Source organism: Pyrus communis, chromosome 14 (assembly GCF_041283825.1).
Source record: "Pyrus communis isolate YQ-2024b chromosome 14, ASM4128382v1, whole genome shotgun sequence".
Lineage (NCBI taxonomy): Eukaryota > Viridiplantae > Streptophyta > Magnoliopsida > Rosales > Rosaceae > Pyrus > Pyrus communis.
This window is the reverse complement of record NC_142578.1, coordinates 19,430,853-19,445,612: the sequence shown is the minus strand read 5'-3', so window position 1 is coordinate 19,445,612 and position 14,760 is coordinate 19,430,853. Positions and strand designations below refer to the sequence as shown.

The following is a 14,760-nucleotide window of genomic DNA, read 5'->3' as shown; positions in this document are numbered from 1 at the left end:
TAAAAAACGAATTTGAACCTCATTAATAATAGCTCATCGTGAGGCCACCCCCTTCTATTTAGTGTACTCATTTGTTACAAATAAAAAATAAAAATATTAAAAAAAAACCTAGACTGCAATCTCATGGGGCACTATACTACGTAGAAGGAATATCCCATAAAAGTTTTGTTCCTTCTGTATTCTTCATGGGAATGTATGTTTATTATTTTAGAAAATTTCATTTTTGTTTTATAAGGAATTTTACATACTAAGAGTTGGATTGCCAGAGAAAGCTAATGGGAACAAAACTAAAAGAGTAAATTACATTTTACCTCACTCTATTTATCACAATTATACTAACCATTTTTTGTTACACAAATCCACTAAAAACGCATTAGCCTTAACCCACCAACCAAATGAAGAAATAGTCATTCCATGAATAGCAAAAAAAATACAAAAAACGAAAGATATTCATCATAAAAAAAGGAATAGATAAACAAACAGTTAAAACTGTTTCATGCAAGTTAATGTGCTTTACCATTCTTAATCATACATTCTTCTTTTTTATCTCTATAAATTAAAGAGCAAGGAACAACATTGAGGAGAACACAAAATAATATAATTTATTTCTTAATTTGGATATAAATATTTTTCTTGTCATGGCTAAATCCAGTTCATCAACGGGCAGAGGATATTATATGATTTCCATAGTACTTGTACTAGGGCAACTGATGGCTAGCTTTGAAACTACATGTATCTCTCTTTCCATCTCTCATACTTCAAAACTAGGGTTCTATATATGGCAGTCGACGTAAGTAAGATTGTTTTGACGACTTGTTTTAACGCACTACTTGTTATCAATTAGGAACATCATGTTATCCCATAAAAACAATAATAATTTAGGAAAATTAATGAAAGTGGCTTGAAAACTTTGAGTTTTAATCGAAAGGACAAAAAAGTGTTATAAGTGAATAGTGCCAGAGTGATTGTTTAGAGTAAAAATATCATTTTCGTTAAAAGTGAATAGTACCGGAAGTGTTTTGTTAAAACTCTAATAATTTTTGTCCTTTCAAATCTTGGTGCCCAAATTGGTGTCTGTAATGGAATGATTGGCGTTGACCTAATAACCCAAGCAGCAGTTATTGATCTCTACAAAACATATAAAATCCAGAGAATGAGACTCTATGATCCAAACCAAGCTGCTTTGGGAGCCCTTAGAACTCTAATATTGAGCTCTTGCTAGGCGTGCCAAATGACAACCTTCAAAACCTTGCTTCAAGCCAAGCCAATGCAAAAACATGGGTGCAAAACAATGTGATGAACTATGCCAATGTAAGATTCGATTACATTGCGGTAGGAAATGAAGTCAAGCCCTCAAATTCGTTTGCCCGATTTCTGGTCCTAGCAATGCGAAATATAGAGAAGGCGATTTCTCTTGCTGGCCTTGCCAAACAAATTAAAGTTTCCACTGCCATAGACACTGGAGTACTTGGAGAAGCCTATCCTCCGTCAAATTGCTCATTCAAGTTTGAATATAGCTCACTTTTGCAACCCATTATCCATTTCCTCGTGATTCACAAATCACCATTACTTGTTAACTTGTACCCGTATTTTAGTTACAGCAGCAACACTCGTGATCTTCCTCTTGATTATGCTCTTTTCACGGCTCCATCAACTGTAGTACAAGATGGAAAATTTGGTTATGATAATCTTTTTGATGCCATTTTGGATGGTGTTTATGCTACCCTTGAGAAGGTTGGTGGAGGGTCCTTGGAAATTGTTGTATCAGAGACAGGTTGGCCATCAGCTGGTGGAACGGAAACGACAGTTGATAATGCAAAGACATATTACTCACACTTGATTTAACATGTGAAAACAAGGACTCCGAGAAGGCCAGGAAAACCCATAGAAACTTACATCTTTGCCATATTTGATGAGAATCAAAATACACCAGAACTTGAGAAAACATTGGGGGGTTTCTTCTCCCAAAAAACAGCCTAAGTACCCAATTATTTTCAATCGACCATAGCTAGGTAAATGTACATTATGACAATAAAGAGTTACCATGTATCATGTACCCAAAAAGCGGTCATGTACGATCAAATAGTCTTAATAAAATTATCAAAAAAATTCCCTATTATTTTGTATGTCGTGTTTAATTATATGATAATCGAAACATTAAAACTGTCAATATAATATAAAGTTTTCTTCAATTTCTAAACCTCACAAACCTTATGTCCAGGCTCATTCAATTTCTTAAGGAAATACTACTTGTCTTATGCACTTGTTGATGTCATTGTTACTTCTGTTTAGTCATATAGATAGATGCCACCTCCGAATAAGGTTATCAAATTCTCTATTATTTTGTATGTCGTACGTGTTTAATTATATGATAATCGATACATAAAAACTGTCAATATAGTATAAAGTTTTCTTCAATTTCTAGACCTCACAAATCTTATGTCCAGGCCCATTATTCTATTTCTTAAGGAAATACTACTTGTCTTATGCACTTGTTGGTGTCATTGTTCCTTCTGTTTAGTCATATAGATAGAAGCCACCTCCGAAAAAGCTTAACCATGGAAGTTTTCAACTTATAATAATGGTGTATAACAAATATATACTCTTCATCACATTTGTTTAGCTGTTAGGCATAATTACTATCCAAATGTGATTTTTATGCATATGATTCTTATAAATGTGATTTTGGAACGTACTTCCTAAATCAGATTCATGTGCTCTAGAGACTCTTGAATTATATTATACGATTCTTGGAATATTGAAGGTCAAATATCCCTTGTTATTGTGTGGGCCTGAAATACAAAAATTGGGTTGAGAGAAATAACTCAAGTTGGAAACCCATGACTCTCAGCCCAATAATGATTCCACGTGTAGTTTCTTCTCAGCCCAGAAGAGCATTGATTCAACTGAGTCCTAATGGAAGCAAGACTGCTAAGAGATTTGACTTTAATTACACGTTTAATCCAATTAAATTGTTATGTCCTATTGGGCATTGGACCCAACTACTCCAATTTGCATGCAAACAAACTAAAAGAGTATATAAAGTAAATAGAAGAGCTTATACCCTTTACATCACATTTGATCTAAACAAATTACATTAAGATCTAATCTACATATTTCCATTCATTCATAATGAAAAGCGGTCAATCATGTAACTCAATTATCGTAGGCCTTTGCTTCATAATCACCTTTTTATAATTAATCACATTAACCAAGAAAGCATTTTAATTAAACAATAGGTTTTTGGATTCATAGAATTGATATAAATGAAGTTAAGTGAATTGCAAATCTTATTCTTATTAAAGAGACAAAACTATTTTGTGCTCTAACTAATTTGGGTAAAAATGCAATAACCTCAACTTTCGGTCTATATTGCAAAAACACAAACTTTTGGGATCACTTTTTAAATACAAAAATGTTCACAACTTCATGTTATTACAACTAGATACCAAAAAGTTCAACAGTAACAAAAACTTCATTAAAGGAGCAAAACATTTTATCCTTTAGTGAAGTTGGGCCTTTATGTAAAAATATAAACTTTTGGATCCAAGTGCAATGATACAAAAGTATCAAATTTTTTTATGTAATTACAAGAAAGCCTCCTCCTCCTCCTCCTCCTCCTCCTCCTCCTCCTCCTCCTCCTCCTCCTCCTCCTCCTCCTCCTCCTCCTCCTCCTCCTCCTTCCTGTGAACCTACTCAACCTCGAGCTCCTATTACTTACAAAAGAAAACAAGTTAATGAAGAAACCTCAAGTCAAAGAATCACAAATTTGGAGTATGATTCAGAAGATTTGTTTGAAGACTTGATGACATAACCTCCAAGTTGAACTAGACTTGGCAATGAAGAGGATGATGTTACCTTTGATTTAGATGAAGAGGATTTGGATGAATGATTTCTTTGTCTGTACGTTTGCGAGCTAAACTTGTTTATTTTATAATTGATTTGGATGATATATTACCTTTTGAATTTGAATGACAATGTTTGTTCTACAAAGTATTATATTTTTATATATAACTATATATATATATATATATATATATATATATATATAATTAGGTCCAGTGAGGCTTCGCCTCATGCTTTAAAGATTTCGCCCAGACAAGGCTATCCATGGAACGTCTCATCCTAGTAGAGATCACTTAGAAATTTAGTCATCAATTAGAACCACAATACATAATAGACTTAACATGTCTTGTAAAGAAATGAAGGTTCTAATTAAATTTTCACGTCTAGTAATATCTACCATAAACATCATTGATATTTTTCTAAACTTAATCACTTTTATTATAAAAGGTATTGATGATATTAGCAATAGTGAAGCTCTTACATATAAATCGTATAATATTTGTTATATCTCATATATGTATAACTTTATTCTTCAACATGCCTCATGAATGACACCACACAGGGTCATAAAAGAAACTAATTCTCACATCGAAAACTAGTAATTTCATTATGACACAACTAATTAACGCATCATTTTAAGAGCCCAATCATTATTCAATACTCTTAAGCTAGAGTTAATTAGAGTATCTTTTTAAAAGCCTAACTTAAAGAAGAAAATACGAGCCTAATAAATCGAGATCAAGACATGTCAGAATAATAGTCAACTTTAATACGTATTGTGATAAACTTTTTACCCTAGGATGACATGTCACAAACATCACCGTCAGGCCGGCTCACGCCCAGTGCTAACAGGGCCCTTGTCCAAGGCCCAAAATTGAAAGGGGTACTATTTTTCTTTTGCACATATATAAGTATAAAAAATTTAATTTAATTTTGCCACCATGCTCCCGCGTCTTCGACTCTTAGCCTTCTATTCGTCACTTTGTCTTTAAGACTTCGCAAATCCAAGGACTAATTTCAAACCTGAAGTTTTTAATTAATTAAATATCATAAATCAGTTCTTTAAGAACCACTATAGATTTTTATGCCCACAACCCAAAATTTCGAAGCAATTTCCCAACTGCCTTCGACTATTATTTGTCCTCCTAAATTCGTCATCTCTCACAGTCACAAACTTGTAGGGCTGCAAGCTGCAGTCCGACTTCCCATTCCGCAGTCTGTCCACTTCTAGTCGTCCATAAGAGTGATAGAGTCCCAGACGGCAAACCTAGTTCTGAGTTCAGCTTAATTTTGGTCAATTCTTTTCGTTTAGTTTTCTCAATTTTTTTCAACTTAATTTTTGTTTTTTACAAAATCAGTTTTAATTTCGTAATAGGACTACAAAAGCTGCAAAACCCGTGCGGTGACTAGCGAATAGATAATTTTTATAATATATGTTGAAATTTCAATTGATATGTTGCATGTTGTTAATCTTTTATAATATATGATGGAATGATATGTCAATATTTTTTATAATATATAATATATGTTGGGATGATAATTTGAATTGGAATTTTTTGTTATATGGCGTGTAGATAATTTTTTGAAAAAAATGATTGAAGCCATGTCTTTTTTAGGAAATAATCTCTCTAGTAATATGAAAAGAAATCATAGATTACTATTAGTGAACACTACCAAAACTTGGTACGATGACGACCCTTACATCTTAGCAACCATGGCAAAACAAATTGTGTATCTAGATGACCTTAAAGCCAGGAGGGGTTGGAAAGTTGTTCAGAAGATGGATCATAGGAACGTGTATGCTATACCAGAACAAGACCGTATTGATGATGACATCGACAATGTTGTTGACCAACGTCTTGAATCTTCGATGGAAAGTGGTGCAAAAACACTCCAAGATACTAATCTTATCCAAGAACCATTTCAGATAGAAGGAGTATCTTCAATTGAAATACCGATTCAGTCGATCACAATTGACCTCGGTAAAATTCCACGATACGATGGTCCAATGCGCACAAACGACGATGGTGACGTACCTATCGATGATGAAGAATGGGACACTGAAAATGATGATAGCGACGAAAGTGAAAGTTATTATAGTTCGGATGAAGATTAAGGCAATATATTTGTAACTTTTTTTGTAAAACACATGAAATGGTTAATGCATTATATAGAGTGATGGAAAAAATGGTATGAATGATTCCCATTTTATATGTGAATTACTTTGTAAATAAATTTGGTATGTTCGTATTTTATAATAAATTGTAAGCAAAATAAAAAAAATTAAAAAAACCATTTTAAAACATAATTGTGTGACACATAACAATTTTTGGTCGCGCAAGCTAGGCCTAGCAATTCCTAACACGATCCGATAACCCAACACGACAAGTAAAATATTAATTTTATAATTTTATAACCCTAAAAGAAATTACTATAATAATTTTATATATTAATTTAACAATTTTATACCCCCAAAAACTATAAAAATTATATATATATATATATTAAATTTAATTTAAAAAATTGGTGACCATTGGATCGGCTTAAATATACATACCATTCAACTTCTTAAGTGTTATACGTACAAAATAAATAAATTTAAATCTACTAAACTAATGGATACCACAAAATCTTATGTTATACTTAATGAAAGTATAAATAAACTCGTGTTAGTGAATCTATCTTTTTGATGGGATACGCATTGTACGAAACTAATTTCAATGATCCAACCGTCAAACTTGTTTTTATATGGTTCGAGATCGCATGCGCCAAAAATCGCAGAAAACAAACATTCAGAAATCAAGTAATGGTACAAAACTTTTCGATGGTTAGAAACGAATAATCACGATTTAACGGTTATTTTAACTCCGATTTTGATGATTTTTTACAGCTACATTCCTTGACCCTATATGAATACAATGAATAAATTCAATCTTCAATTTCAATTATTTACGCTAGTGGATACCACATAATCTTATGTTATACTTAATGAAAGTATAAATAAACTCTAAGTGTCAGTGAATCTATCTTTTTGATGGGATATGCATTGTATGAAACTAATTTCAACGATCCAACCGTCAAACTTGTTTGTATATGGTTTGAGATCGGATACGCCAAAAATCGTAGGAAACAAACATCCAGAGAGCAAGTAACGAGACAAAACTTTTTGATAGTTATAAACAAAAAATCACGATTTAACAGTTATTTTAAATTTACGCAGGAATATTGTGCGACAAATACATATATTACGTCTCACAAAGTATATTTGCGCGACAAAATATATTTATTCGTTGCGCAAGTGTCTGAAATTTCAATTAAGGTGCTTTTTTTGGGGGAAATTTTAAAAAACTTGTGCGACAATTGTTTAGCCTTGCGAGACTAAGACTCTGTCGTTCAAGATTCTATATTTTAACCCCCTCCTTCTTCCCCTCACTTCCCTTTTCCCTGTGCGATACCCTCTCTCTCATTCCTCTGTATCTCCTTTTTTTCTCTCAGTCACTCTCTCCGGCCGTCACGACTTCGTCTCCAAGAGGTAATTTCCTCTTTAGTTTTTATTTTCAATTTTCTTTATTTACAAATTGAGGGTTAGAATTAGGGTTTTTTTGGTTTTTTTTCTTTTTCAAATTGGGGGTTAGAATTGGGGTAGTCAGGTTAGATTTAGGGTTTGTAAATTGGGGGTTACATTTAGATTCTTAAATTAGAGTTTTTAGGGTTCTTAATTTGGGTTAGATTTAGGTCTTAAATTAGGGGAACGATTTTGGGCAGTGAGGTTAGATTAGGTTTTCTTAAATTGGGGGATAGATTTAGGGTTCTTAAATTAGGGGTTCTTAAATTGGTGGCGATTGTCATACTGCAATCAAGTTTATGTCCAAGTGCTTAGGAAGGGTTATCATAGTGAGGGATAACAATAGGTTTCATAGGTTTGAGGATGGAAAGTGCACATGCGGAGATTAGTTCTATAAACTTACATGTGCTTCCCTTTGTTTTTGTTTTCTTTGTGATTGCATGTTGCTTTCTTCATAAAATATGCAAACATGAACACATCTAGAACATGGGTTCAGCGAGTTGGCATTTTTCACATTTCAAAATTTCATTTTCTGGAGAAAGGATTCAGCAATTTGGGATTTTTTATTTTTTCATCCAAATTTGTGTTTCTTGGAGAATGATATTGTGTTATAAGCTCTTATATTCTAGATGGGTATTTATTTGCTCTCTTGAAGAAATTTGTTTATCTTTTTTGGATACTGGGTGAGGTTTTTTGTCAACAAATACTTTCAGTGCTAATAATGTCATTCTTTAACGAAAATACGTTCATATGATAAGATTGTTATTCTTGATTTTTTCAATTTTCAGGAGAAAAATCCACATTGATTTTTTCAATTTTCAGGAGAAAAATCCACTAGCTTTTGGATGTACACTTTGGTCACCTACATTACTTTATGGTAATTTTAATTACTATTTCCATAATTTTGTTACCTTCCATTGCTTTCTAGTGTTGTTGTTTGACTTCAAGTTCAAGTGGTCTACTCGAAAGTAATCCCATGGATTTTGATATTGTGGTGGTTGACTTGCTTTTTTAAGGTTCATTTGATGAGAGCTTACATATCAGAATTAGATGTTTTGGTTACTCTCTTTTCATTGGTTTTTTTATTGTATTCATTGACCAATAATGTGCTTCGATTTTTGAAAATAGAAGGTTATCATCTCTGCTTCTGCGGAGATGCAAAAAGGGTTATCAATTATCATCTGCTTCCCTTTGTTTTAATTGTGTTATAGCACCTGTTGTGTATTGGCGTGATATGTTGGACTTTGTAACTCCTAAGATGCCTAATGCTTTCTTTTTCTGGCTATGATGCTTGTATCCCTGGTAATTGTTGAACATGTGCCATACTTTTTTGTTTCCATCCATTAACTTGGGGTGCATGTTCTTGGTTTCTGCCTAACCTCGACAAGCCAAATTGCTAGCTTGTGGCTTATTTGTCACTTGAATTCCCTGACACACACAGAGCACGTGCATACTAGATTTTGCCTCCAACTACTCCTTTATGCTAGTTTCTTCTTATAAGTTATAATTGTTGGGTCTATATCCTATCTGAATTGATTAGGTTGTGTATAGTATATCAGTTTTAAGTTTTGTTTCTGCCAAGCTTGAATTGGGTTTAGAATTAGGGTTTTTAAATTTCGTTTTAAATTTAAGTTGAAATTATTAGTATGTGTATGGTAAGTTAAATCTTTGTGTATGAAACAAATTGATTTCCAATTTTGTAGATGTTAAACCTCATTAGAACCCGAAGGGCGATGGCTTATACACCTAGTTCGATAGCTACACCTAGTTCGACGACTACACCTACTATTGCCGCCACTGCTCCGGCAGAGATGGACCATAGGCCGGTCAATTCGGTTGACCTAGTTGGTCCTCCAGTCCCGTAAGCATAGGCATCATCGACTTCTTCGGTGGCGTTGCCTGTTAGTGCCTGAAGTACTCACCGACGCCCCAGCACTACGGACCAGATGTCGCCATCGGAATCCACAACCAATGCCTCGGGTACACGTCTAGGTATACAATCCTAATTCACTCCCTCATTCCCATGTTAATTGAATTTTGTTATTTTGGGTTGAATTTGTTAAGTTATGTCATGTAAGGATTAAAAAGTTGTCATCATTCCGAACCTTTTATTAAACTGTTGTGATCATTATGTTAGATACGTATACTGTTTATGTTATTTTCAAGGTTTTGCGAAATGTTTTAATTATAGGAGAGGTTATGCCGAAATTTAAGTAGGATTTGTTATTAGTTTTGGGTTGATGATTTATTTTTCATCTCTTTGCAGCGAAGAAAAACACCCGGGGACCTTGTCGGCAATTGAAGACGGGGAAGGTCACCCGGGTGACCAACGGTCATATCCCAATTTGATACGATGAGCGACATTGGGCAACACCAACGGCAAAGCATCGTAGTGCATTGGCCTATGACATTGGGCATGTTGTGCGGACTTTTTGCCCTATGCGATGGAAGTCTTGGAAGGCGATGCCGGAGGAGACGAAGAACACGGTGCGCAACCTTTTTAATGCTTTTCATGTAAAATTGATATATTTATATTTATTATTGTCTTTTATTACTAATACTTTCAAAATATTTTTTACATTGCAGACAAACTACAATTTGGAGGACATGGACGAGGACATGTTCGCGTACCTCAATCAGCTCTTCTTCGAACGCTACAAGCAGTGGAAGAGTGGCCTGCACCAATGTTTTCAGCAATTTGATGATCCGCAGGTCCCTCTCGAGGAGGGTTGTCTGAAGGAGTTGGAGGACCGACAAGATAGTTGGGTTTGGCTTTGCGGTCATTTTCAGGAGCCAGCCTATGTGGTGCATTTTTAATTACGACTTCTTTCATTTTACTTTTTAAAATTTTTACTAATGTTTATTATTATTATTATTATTTTCTTTAAGTATTACAACTAATACGTTTTTCTTTTTTTCTTTTTTTCTTTTTCTTTTTTTTTTTTATAATTGAAGAAGGTGAAGGTGAACAAGATCAATCGAGAGAAGAAGACTCTTCTCCACCATTCGGGTTTGAGACCTTTCTCTTATAGGATGGAGGTGCGACGGAAGGTACATATTACATCTTTCATTTCCAATTTTAAATGCCGCTAATATTTTTTTTTTCTTACTAACATTTTCCCTCTGTTTTTTTATTTCAGGAGGGTTCAAAATTTTCGGAGATCAACGTTTTTGCTGACGTTTATGTTCGGCCTGGGAATGAGTTGACCAAGTCCCTTCATGTAAGTAATTTCTTATGCATTCAACATTTATACTAATTATTTCAAATTGTTTTCTATTAATAATCCATGTTTTTTTTTCACAGATGACTATGGTGGAGAAGAGTCAGTCGGTGCTTCAAGAGTCCACCTTCCAACTTCCCTCAGACACGCCGATTGAGTATGTGGATCCCCCTGAGAATGTAGGGTTTCACATTGTGACAGAGATGTTGGACTAGACTTTCGGTCGGAGGCCAGGGACCTATTGTCGGGGGATGGGAAATGCTAGACAGCGGGAGAGTAGAGCCCCGTCATCCTCGTAGTCAAAGCGCCAGGTTACAGCTTTGACGCAAGAAGTCACTGGCCTAAGGAGTGAGTTGGCATTGTACAAGTCTCAAATGTCGATGCTTGTACAAACCCTCAGTTCCTTCGGAAGACATCTTCCCAGTTTTTCTGCATCATTGCCCTCATAGCCCTTTGCACCACGAGTTTGAAATTGTTCGTCGCGCAATGTCTTTTTTCACGACCTTTGCTCGACAAAATATGACAGACGATTTTCTGGTTGCCATAGTTTTTGTGCGACCTAAGAATGATTTGCGCGACAAAATCTTCATCGTCACGCAAATTGTTTAATTTAGTAGTGCTTAAACTACAAATCGAGAAGAAAAACAAGAGAATAAACGAATAACAAGATTAACATACGCAATTGAATTAAATTGGTAAAATAACAATTATACTAACCATTCTTTGTTACACAAATCCACTAAAAACGCATTAGCCTCAATCCACCAACCAAATTAAGAAATAGTCATTCCTTGAATAGCAAAAAACAAAAATATATGCGAAGCACAAATATCCATCATAAAAAACAAAATAAATAAACAAACAGTTGAGGCTGTTTCATGTAAGTTAGTGTGCCTTACTATTCTTAATCGTACACTCTTCTATTTTATCTCTATAAATTAAAGAGCAAGGAGCATCATTTAGGAGAACACAAAATAATATAATTTATTTCTTAATTTGGATATAAATATTTTTCTTGTCATGGCTAAATCCAATTCATCAGTTGGCAGAGGATCTTCTATGATTTCCATAATACTTGTACTAGGGCAACAGATGGCCAGCTTTGAAACCACTGGTATCTCTCTCTTCCTCTCTCATGCTTCAAAACTAGGGTTCTATATACGGCAGTCGACGTAAGATTGTTTTTATGACTTGTTTTAACGCACTACTTGTTATCAATTAGGAACATCATGTTATCATAAAAACAATAATAATTTTTGTTCTTTCAAATCTAGATGCCCAAATTGGTGTATGTAATGGAATGATTGTTGATGACCTACCAACCCAAGCAGAAGTTATTGCTCTCTACAAGACATATAAAATCCATGGAATGAGACTCTATGATCCAAACCAAGCTGCTATGGGTGCCCTTAGAGGCTCTACTATATTGACCTCTTGCTAGGCGTGCCAAATGACAACCTTCAAAACCTTGCTTCAAGCCAAGCCAATGCAAACACGTGGGTGCAAAACAATGTGAGAAACTATGCCAATGTAAGATTCAATTACATTGCAGTAGGAAATGAAGTCAAGCCCTCAGACTCGTTTGCCCGATTTCTGGTCCTAGCAATGCGAAATATTGAAAAGGCAATTTCTCTTGCTAGCCTTGCCAAACAAATTAAAATTTCCACTGCCATAGACACTGGAGTACTTGGAGAAGCCTATCCTCCGTCAAATGGCTCATTCAAGTCTGAATATAACTCACTTTTGCAACCCAATATCCATTTCCTAGTGAATCACAAACCGCCATTACTTGTTAACTTGTACCCGTATTTTAGTTACAGCAGCAACGCTCGGGATATTCGTCTTGATTATGCTCTTTTCACATCTCCATCAATTGTGGTACAAGATGGAAAATTTGGTTATGATAATCTTTTCGATGCCATTTTGGATGGTGTTTATGCTGCCCTTGAGAAGGTTGGAGGAGGGTCATTGGAAATTGTTGTATTAGAGACGGGTTGGCCATCAGCTGGTGGAACGGAAACTACAATTGATAATGCAAAGACATATTACTCACAATTGATTCAACATGTGAAAGGAGGGACTCCAAGAAGGCCAGGAAAACCCATAGAAACTTATATCTTTGCCATGTTTGATGAGAATCCAAAGACACCAGAACTTGAGAAACATTGCGGGTTTTTTTCTCCCAAAAAGCAGCCTAAATACCCAATTATTTTCAATTAATCATAGCTAGGTAAATGTACATTATGAAAATAAAGAGTTACCATGTATCATGTACCCAAAAAGCGGTAATGTACGATCAAATAGTTTCATAAGATTATCAAATTCTCTATAATTTTGTATGTCGTGTTTAATTATATGATAATCAATACATTAAAACTGTCAATATAATATAGGGTTCTTAAATTTTTAGAACTACTCTTATGCCTAGGCTCATTCTATTTCGTAACGAAATACTAGTTTTCTTGATACACTTGATGTCAGTGTTAATTATGTTTAGTCAAGAGATAGATGCCACCTCTGACCACCGATTAGCGAGTTTGAAAAACTAACCATTGAAGTTTTCAACTTATGATAATGTTGTGTAACAAATATACTCTTCATATGACATTTTAGTTGATATTCATATCTACTATATTCAATGTGATTTTTATTCATATGATATACTACAAGAAAACATGGATTCGGTGATAAAATTATTTGTGATGCCCAAGAATTCATCACTTTATGGTAAAATAAGTGATCCATTTCCAAAAAAACGTCACATAAAGAGTTTTCCAGTGAAAGAATTTTTTTTTCTAAAATTTTGTTCGTCAGATATAATTCAAATTTGTGACAAATTGGTGTGCTAGAAACTTTTACGCCCAATTAATTGTCAAGGGGTGATGAAAGTAGAGGATTCACCACATAACACAAAACTATTGTTAACATAGACAGAAGAAGAACAAATGAAAGAATAGGAATTCAAGAACTAGAGAGAGAGAGAAAGGTTTAGAGAGAGAAGCTGCAAGAATTTGTTGTATTTATCTTTCTTAACTTGTAAGTCATTACAATGATCTATTTATATAAGAGACTACCTTTCTAACTAACTAACTAAACATTCAGTTTCTCATTTTAACACATGGCATAATCCTAGCCACTATCTATATCCTTACATGCCCCCTCAAACTCATGCCTTGGAGGAACCAAGCATGAGGTTGAAGCAATGAGATCGAAAGACAGGAGCACTGAGGCCTTTAGTGAGGATATCGGCAAATTGTTCCCGAGAAGAAACAAACTGAACCAGGAGTGTCTTCTTAGCAACACGTTCCCGGACAAAATGGACATCAATCTCAATATGCTTGGTCCGTTGATGCTGAACAGGATTGAACGACAATGCAATGGCAGAAAGATTATCACAGAAAAGCACAGGAGCATTACAGATTTGAATATGCAGGAAGTGTAACAGTTGCTGAATCCAGTCAAGCTCAGTAGTTGTAGTGGAGAGAGCCCTGTACTCAGCCTCTGTAGAAGACCGGGAAACCGTGTGTTGCTTCTTGGAGGACCAGGAAATAGGATTATTGCCCAGAAAGACAACCATGCCAGTAGTCGACCGGCGATCATTAGGGTCCCCGGCCTAGTCTGCATCACTAAAAGCCTTTAATGACAAATCACCCCGAGTATAAGAGAGACCAACCAATAAAGTACCCTTGAGATAGCGCAGAATACGTTTCACTGCTGCAAAATGGGACATCATTGGAGACTGCATAAATTGGCAGACTTGATGAACGGAGAAAGTAATGTCAGGCCGAGTGAAAGTGAGATATTGTAACGCGCCAACAATGCTCCTATATGCTGTAGGATTATTGTATGGAAGACCATCATCCTTTAATAGTCGAGTATACGGAAGACAGGGAGTGTCACAGGCTTTGCAATCCAGCATGTCTACCTTTGCCAATAAATCTTGGATATACTTGGATTGGGACAGAAATAAGCCGTGAGCAGTTTTGGTAACCTGAACCCCCAGAAAGTAATGCAACTCTCCCAAGTCCTTGATATCAAATTCAGTGGTCAAGGAGTGAATAACCTGCTGAATAGCAAACGAAGAACTCCCAGAAATAATAATGTCATCCACATAAAGTAAGAGAATGA

At 35.0% G+C, this 14,760-nt stretch overlaps 2 pseudogenes; both read left to right on the top strand.

The window, feature by feature from the left end:
- Window positions 1-638: 638 nt before the first annotated feature.
- LOC137712156 (glucan endo-1,3-beta-glucosidase, basic isoform pseudogene) lies at window positions 639-2,008 on the top strand (annotated as a pseudogene).
- A 5,353-nt stretch (window positions 2,009-7,361) lies between these two features.
- LOC137713970 (glucan endo-1,3-beta-glucosidase, basic isoform-like) lies at window positions 7,362-12,852 on the top strand (annotated as a pseudogene).
- Window positions 12,853-14,760: the final 1,908 nt, after the last annotated feature.